The sequence below is a fragment of the Amphiura filiformis genome, chromosome 14, assembly GCF_039555335.1.
Source record: "Amphiura filiformis chromosome 14, Afil_fr2py, whole genome shotgun sequence".
Taxonomy (NCBI): Eukaryota; Metazoa; Echinodermata; class Ophiuroidea; order Amphilepidida; family Amphiuridae; genus Amphiura; species Amphiura filiformis.
In genome coordinates, this window is record NC_092641.1 from 6,291,379 (window position 1) to 6,300,266 (window position 8,888).

Here is an 8,888-nt window from a genome sequence, read left to right on the forward strand (position 1 = left end):
CTGATGTTTTCAGTGTCCGCATCAAGAACTGCTCTATGGTCTGGTCTGAAAAGTTGCCACTCCAGAATGCCGGATCCGGGATTTGGAAAGGCGGCACATTTTGGATTTCGGATACTTGCAAGGGTTGAATAATCTTAATATGGATTTATAAAGACTCCTCATACCTCAAAACATATGTTTAGATACCTTACTTGTGTTTCTAGCTAGTATGGTTTGGAAATTATGATAATAACATGAAAATGGCAGCCATTTTGGACGCCATCTTGGATTTTGGACACTTGCAAGGGTTGAATCATCTTAATATTGATTTATAAATATTCCTCATACCTTAAAACATATGTTTGGATAACTTATTTGTGTTTCTAGCTAGTATGGTTGGGAAATTATGAAAAAAAACAGCTTGTTACAAAAAATGTCCACCTATTTAGCCATTATGAGCTAATACTATTGGCCTAATATATCGTTGCCTTACATTTAAATTTTATCACGCGATGATGCGGTGTAGTAAAAAAGCATCCCAGCATTACGCGATGTTGCGATGTGGAGTCTGCATTGGACTTAATTAAGCTAGTAAAACCAATGCCAATCGCCATGATTACTATCACCCCCGTTTACTAATAGTCTCTGTTTACTAACCTCTCTCATTTACTCAGCTAGCGTGGACCAGCTAGTTCATATTCAACAGACTTTCTCTCGCTGTTGCTCAATATTATGACGACTGATTATTTATAAATCTTATTTTGAATAAACATCATGAAAATGATGAAACCCTAAAGTACACATCTAATTTAATATACTACTATAAGTATTTTGTTCAATTTATCGAATGATTAGTATTATGAATGAAAGTGAACATTATCATGATCTTGAAATGCCGTGTCAACAGAGAAAATGGATCTCATCTATTCTCCATAATGAAAACTCAATTCATGATTTCTATATCTTAAATATTCATTTTAAAAGACTATCAGCTTAAATGAAAAACCATGATCAAAATGTTGTTCATAACAAATACGTATTGTAATACAAAATGGAAGCATGACCTTGCAAATTTGAGATAAAATGTTCGGCGTCGGGAATTTGAATTTCGCGTGGATTCTAATTTATCCATACTGTTTTTCAAATACGAGAATTTTTGTTTCCTCTTTCAGCAAATTGGACGACTGTGGATTTGAAATTAATTTGTATTCAATACATGCATATCATAGGTCTGGAATAGATAATAAAAAAGTATGATCAGTAATAGTAAATTCCATAATGGTTCATGATTGTACGATCTCCTATTTAATCAAAGTTGATTTCAGATCTCCTCTATCTCTCTCACCCTCCCTCACTCGCTCTGTTTAAGGTTGGTCTGAACCCTGGAATTATGAAAACTTTCGGGCCTCATAACTGCTAAATTATTAGTCTAAAGAATATAAAAGTATACATTTTAGAATGGAAATGACTTGATGAATTCATCTGTGAGGCCCAATTTGGGCCAAAATGCTCATTTTTGGAGAAAATCCTAAAAAACGGGTTTTTTGGCCCAAATTTTTTCGTGCAACGTAACAAACAAATTGTTTGGCCAAAAATTTTTTTATTGATTTTAAAAACTAGATAAAAATATCTAGGGAGCGTTTTTTCATTTTTTTTTTCATTTTGACCAACTTCACCAAAAATATTTGAAATTTGGGCGAAAATCAGGCTTTTTTATGATTTTTTTGAAAATTTTGCATTTTTTGACCATTTTTGGTGCAAATTTCTCAAAGTTGGTCAAAATTCAAAAAAAATAAAAAAACATCCCTAGATATTTTTATCTAGTTTTTAAAAATTAATTAAAAAAAATTTTTGGCCAAACAATTTTTTTGTTACGTTGCACGAAAAAATTTGGGCCAAAAAACCCGTTTTTTGAGATTTTCTCCAAAAATGAGAATTTTGGCCCAAATTGGACCTCACAGATGAATTCAGCAAGTCATTTCCAGTCTAAAAATGTATACTTTTATATTCTTTAGACTAATAATTTAGCAGTTATGAAGCCCGAAAGTTTCCATAATTCCAGGGTTAAGACCACCCTTAAGTAAACGTATAAGAGAAAGATTTGATGCAAAGCTCTATGCATTGTGCCACATCTACTGTCAACAACTCATCATAGCTTGATTCTACTTCAGATCAGTTGCATCATTTCAACTTATCGCAATGGATGCTGCTAATATATCAGAAACGCTTCATGGAATGGTGACAAACATAGCCAATGAGTTATCTACTGATGAAATGAATCCTGGCTGGACTGATGGGAGTCTATTGGACATGTTGGATGGTACCCCATCCCAAATCCCCAGCCCTGCCATACCAAGTGTTCCAACATATGTAATAATTTTGGCTCATACTTTTATGTTCATCATTGGCGGTATAGGTAATATCGGCACCATTTCTGCTTTTGCATTTGATCCCAAACTACGTGAAAAACCGAGCGATTTCATCATCCTTGCACTCGCTATTGCTGACTCCTACATATGTTTGGTTGAGACCACATTTAATGTTGTTACAGAGTTGATGGGTACCTGGATTTTTGGCGAAGTTTGTTGCAGAATGCGATATATAATGCTGACCTGTTGTATCAACGCTGGAATAAACTTGATTGTTGCTTTAAGCTGGGATCGTTATCTCCTGCTTGCAAAAGAGTATGGCGACTATATGAAAACTCAGACAAGGAAGATGATTATTGGACATATAGTTATATCTTGGTTATTCGCAGCAATCCCTGTAATTGCTGTAAATGTGAAATTTGCATGGAACAGCACAGCGATAAATTTTGGGACGCAAGTACATTGTTGGTCTGTTTTCATTTTCAGTCCAAATTATCTGTTGGTAGACCTCCTTCTGTTCCGGTGTATACCGATTGGACTTGTTCTTATATTTGGAGTACTGTTTCTTGCCCATTTACGAAAGCGTCTTATGCAATGGAAACGTGTTGGTGGTATGGCTTTGGCTGGGACGTCAGTGACTGTAAGTGCGAGTGTCTCAAATACAGCTTATTCGAAAGGTGGCATTACTGGGGAGGGTGGATCAAATCCAATGTACAATCAAAACATTCGACTAACTGATGATGCATTTAAATCACATCTAAATACTATTGGTAAGGCAACGAAAGCACCTAGTGAAAATTCAAATCAAGATGGTGTCCAGTCAACTGGTGATCTGGATGTCAACTGTGATTCAAAACATGTGGAAACAAAAGATGACAGCAACCGAGAGGAACTAGACAGGGAGGCAACAGTGAATGCATCACCAATCGCTACAACTTCAAGCAGTGTTCCACCTGCTCCCAACCACGAGACAAATGACAACGACCACCAGAACATATCAAAACGTAAGGCTGCTGTTCTGCGTAAACGTTACATCAAACCGACCATCATGTACACTGCTTTAGTTTCTGCTCTTATCCTATGTACTACTCCTGTTTCTTTTTACGTTGTATGCATATCTATGTTTCGCATTAGTAGCTTTACTTTGGTAATAAGTGAAAGTTTGACCATTTTGATATTCTTTAATTCTTGTGCTAATCCAATTCTGTATGCACTCACGAACAAAAAATTGAGACAATTTTATGCCAGGAACCTGCAAAAGGTGTCCAGAAGACTAAGAGACAGAGAATGAAATAAGTTTAGAGTAGCTGGAAGCCCATTACACCAGAACAATTTCTTTCCTTGAAACATATAGAGACGTATGTTACGAATTGCAGCAAATCCGATACAATTAAAATGCTCTATCTCTTAACACAAAGGTAACATTTCTAAACTTGATCTGTTGGTAGTGATCTGCTCTTAATCAATTGCTATCTTTAAATCTGTTTCTCTCTCTTACATAATGGACAAGTATGCTTATCCTTTTAGCCTGACTTAAGCATGTTGTTGAGCCTGGTCCCATCATGACTCAAGCGCGTCTCTGTATGGGGTGACAGTTTCAATCAAAACAGGCAAACAGACAAACAAACCTATTTATAGTGTGTCCATAACTTCAAAATATTTTTGTTACGTTCTCTCAAGTGAATTGTATAAGTATAATGGTATAGTAATGTATTAGCAAATATGGTAAAAATATATAATCGATACAATTATTCTAGCTTAACTTGTTCATGATATCAATAATATAAATAGTGTTTTAGATATACCTGTCAGAATTTGTTTGACTTCCTTAAAAATATTGTGTGATATGATATAAGTACCTTTTATAGAATTTGTATCGTCAAAAATCACAAGTTATACAATGTTATGTGCACTTTTGCATCGGAGGATGGCAATTAATTTCTCACACTATACGGCCTTAGCTTCTATGGGATATTTACGGGGAGGAGATAAGTTTAAGTGACCGCTTATATGTTCGAATTTCAAAAGCAGCCTAATCACGAAGACCCCGTGGTCAAATGGTTAAGCCACGTGTCTTGTAGATTTCAGGTCCTGGGTTTAATTCGCTGACGGGATCACTGTTTCTACTGGTCTCCTTTATTGTTTGCGACGGCAGATTATACACTGTTCTTATTTTAGTTATACATGTGCTTACCACGCTCCACCGAACTGGTCACTCAATTGCTTCAGCTGATTACGAACTGTAATTCGTTATGGATCCCGAGATGATAGCCCTGTTAGACACTATGAGACTAGAGAATAAGCAGAACTTTGCTTCCATTTCCCACCAAATTCAGAATATCAAATCAAAGATTGCCGAAATTAAATCTGATGTAACTGACCTGAAATTGAGCCTGGATTTTGTTGACAACGAAGAAGAAACAGTACCTGAGGTTCGCAACATGCTAATGAAAGAAATTAAGGAGTTGAGTAATCATCGTCTGGAGGCAGAAATATACAGTAAAAAGCGAATCTATTCTTTTACGGGATTGAGAAGAGGTTAGAAAATGAAGAATGTGAAGCAGTTATTACGTTATTTCCTGAAAGGTGAGCTAAATACGCAAATGCCGTCTCCATAAAATTAATTTCCAATTAAAGCCATAAGCATCATTTGTTTCACTATTATTGCTTTAAACAGAAAAGTGTACAAGTTTCCAAACCAAAAGCCAAAACGGGCGCTTTGGTACATCCATACAGTAAAAAAGGCAATGTATGTAGATTGTAGCCGACTAACGTAATCCTAGACCAACCACCTTCAACCGGCGTTGAAGCTTTTGTATATAAATAGACGCGGATCCAGGGAAGCTCGGATGTTGGGGCCCGCCTCCTCCTTTAAACAATTGAAGATTTTTAGGCGAAGTTGACTAAGTTTGTGCAACCAGTCTCTACTCACAAACGCTGCACCCCTCGGGCTCCCCCAAAATGGCAAATAGAGTCATATTTGCCATAAAATTTGGGCGGACAAATTGTTCATGATTGGGCTTACGGATCAATCCACTTTTAAACCCTGGATCCGCTCCTAATTATAACCGTGGGTATTGTCTAGTTTATGAAAAGGTTGTGTCTAGGTTGTGAAAAGCAAAGAATAAAGGGGAAAAGGGGAAAAAGAGAAGATAAAAAAGAGGAAAAGGGAAATAGACGAAGAATAAAAAGACGCACAAATAAAAGGGGGAAATATAAGTGGAGGAGGCAAAAATTATACCTACAAAAAGAAATCTCACCGGCACCCCATGGGTGGGCAGTTTAATTTTTTCTTGCCCAAAAATTAGGGAATTAGGGAAACAAAATTAATGGGCGGGCAGTAGTAATTAATGGCCTTCAGGCCCGTAGCTAGGATGGATTATATAAAGGGTAAAAAGTGGATATTGACCACGCCCTAAATGATCTTTTGGTGATTCTTTTCACTTTGAATATACTACTTCTAAGAAGAAGAAAAAGTTTCACTTTTATAACTTTGCCACGATTCTACATATTTTTAATATTCCGAGTTATTTGAATGCGTATATCACGTTTCTCTTAACTTCTATCGATATAGTTAAAAGTGACTTTAGCATAACAACATGTAACCTTGATCAATAAAGACTGAAAATGCATTTTGAGAACGAACTGCAACAGAGTAATTGCAAGAGCAAGGAAAATAACTAAAAACCTTCTTGACGACAGATCTGATATTTTGTTCTCATCATACTTTGTTGACTCTGATATTTGTTATCTATCACGTGTAGGATGAAGTTGTAGCTTTAGTTCGAACTGCAAGATTGTAGTGTATTTTGCTTGTTAAGTGACTAGATCTTTTAGGTTAGGCGCTATGATAGATCGTTATTGTGATATGTTAACTTATATATTGGCGTAAAGCGCAGAACGTTGGTGTTTCTAACAGCTTCTTGTTCTATGAAAATAATGTTATCTGAAACTATCACAATAAGTATAATACTGTGTGAATTAGTAACTATAGAAACGTCTCATCAACAGAGTTATATCTACGTCGATGCTTATAATAGTATCTTATATAGTCTCCTGCATGGATTATTTGACTAAAATTAAGAAATATTAACAGATTAGATAACGCATATACAACGTGTCAAGTAAGAACTGTGTGTAAATTATATTGACCCATTTCCCAACTATATGCCGTAATAATTATTTGCCCATTCTTTATTTCATTATTAAAGTAAATACATAAGGTTATACAAAACAATACACAGGTCGAATCATATTCGAAATGTGTAAAAAGTACAAAAAAAACAAACAAAAAAACGTATTCTTTCACCATTGAATGTAGGCCGATACTATTCAGGCGTTTCTGGATGTTCAAAGACTTGGAATGAGCAAATGTATATCTGGAATTATTTCAAACCATATTTCAAATCTATTAAATGGTCTCAGTGAATTCTTTTAAGGTTTGTATGGAAATTAAAATTGATAATTTTACCTTTCTATATCATTGTGTACTTTGTAAAAGTTATTCCAGCTTCGAAGTTATTTTGGGCAATGTACAGGTGATATACTGAGTTGAGCAAGATAATTTACTCGGTGTGCAGTTGCCCACCCAGTTGACCAATTTTCAGAAAACTTTACCACTAAATATTTATTTAAAAAGATGGTGCAACAAAAGGACAATGTCATATTACACTGAAAACATCATGAACTGTCACTATTTTAACCCCTACTGATATTAATAGTACCTGTTATTTACCTCCCTGGCAGGAGCAAATTATGAGACTAGCTACGCCCCTGTTTGGGAAGTTAAAAACAATCCTGGCGCCAACCCATCGAACCTTAGATATATAAAAAAGCAAAAACAAAACAAAAAAACAAAAAATAAATAAAACACGCCGATTTGAAGAGATATTTGGAACATTTTACAGCAATCTATACAACATTCATATGCGCATATCTTTTAAGTATCAAGATATGTTATGGCTAAAATGCATCAATCAGAAAATACGGATCGCTTGATTAAAATTTCTGTACAATATCATATATTTTGAGAGATAATCTTGTACGTTTTAGGTATAACAGATGAATCATGAACATATCGTGAAATAATTTATTGTTGCGATATAAAATAAAAACATTATTGCGTACATAATGTGTAATTTTTATGCACATATAACTTGATCGATTAATGTTCTTAATTTAAGCTTATAGTATTTTAAAATGAATATTTAAGAACATGATTTATAGGAGTATCGGGTTTTCATTGTGTGACCATCCACCACAAACCAGCCGTAAAGTCGGCCCTGGTCAATTTTGTTTTATTTCGTGTTTAGAAAATATATATCATTAGCTTTAAAATGGTATATCATTTGACTTCAAACGATATCCAGAAGCGGGGTTATGTTTTGTTGAACTTTGCTCCTTCAAAAAATAGTACCTTTTTCGGGACTAAATGTGTCTCTTTTTCCACATTGCTGGTAATAAATATCAAACAGTCATAATTGGCGGTCATTTCAAATCATCCCCACATGAACGAAGCTCAGGAATGTCCTTTCATTGTTAATTGTTGGTTATACATACCTAGACAAAATACAATTAGAGAATAATGATAGATTTTGTCTTTTGCCTATACAATATCGTGTCATAATGGATGGGCTGGCCATTATTTTGAGTAGTGGATGCCGGCGCAGCCGGTATCCACTACGATAAAAATATTGGCCAGCCCATCCATTATGACACGATATTGATAGGCAAAAGACAAAATCCTATCTTTATTCTCATTCTTATTCAGTTTTAATGTAATTTTTGCTAGAAAAACTGCCTTTTTCAGACAAAAATAAATTTACTTTTGTGAGGACATCCCCGTTGTTTTAAATGAACGAAACCATCACAAACATCTAAGCCGCCGAATCGCGTTCTTAGTTCTCGCACGTGTATTACGCGAACGCATTATCGCGTGATCATTGAGGAGCAACAAGCGTGCCGCCGTTGCGTGGCGGCGCGCGCCCGCCCTGACTATTATCACTATCAACTATTGTGAGATATTATACACCAGAAAACCAATCAAATTACGTGAATTCTTTACAAGACGCACCCATTGAATAAGAATGTTTTGTAACCCACCACTTTCGAGGGTTAAAACCGATAAATCGACAGTACTTGGAATTGAAAAATAAAGTATCTCTAAACTACTCCTTCTTATTCATAAATCAAAGTCCTTCAAGTTTTATTCTGGAAAATATGACGATCAAATCTTGTGAACTTTTTTACATCAATTTCAATAATGCCCATGTGGTTTTATGGGTAACTTACGTTACTAAATGAAATATACGTTACCATTAGGAGTACTGCAAAATCCTTTTTTGACAATGCAAAATCTATTATGCAATACCGCCTTTTAGTTAAAAAAGAAATGTTTTGTTAAAGGGGAATTGATTGCCTCAAAATTGAATTGAAAAAGAATTGAAAATTAGGATAGGGCCTACTTTTCATTGAGCCTATTTTCTGTAATGCCCCTTTCCTAAGTACTTATAATGCATGGTGGCGTTATAAAGAAAACAA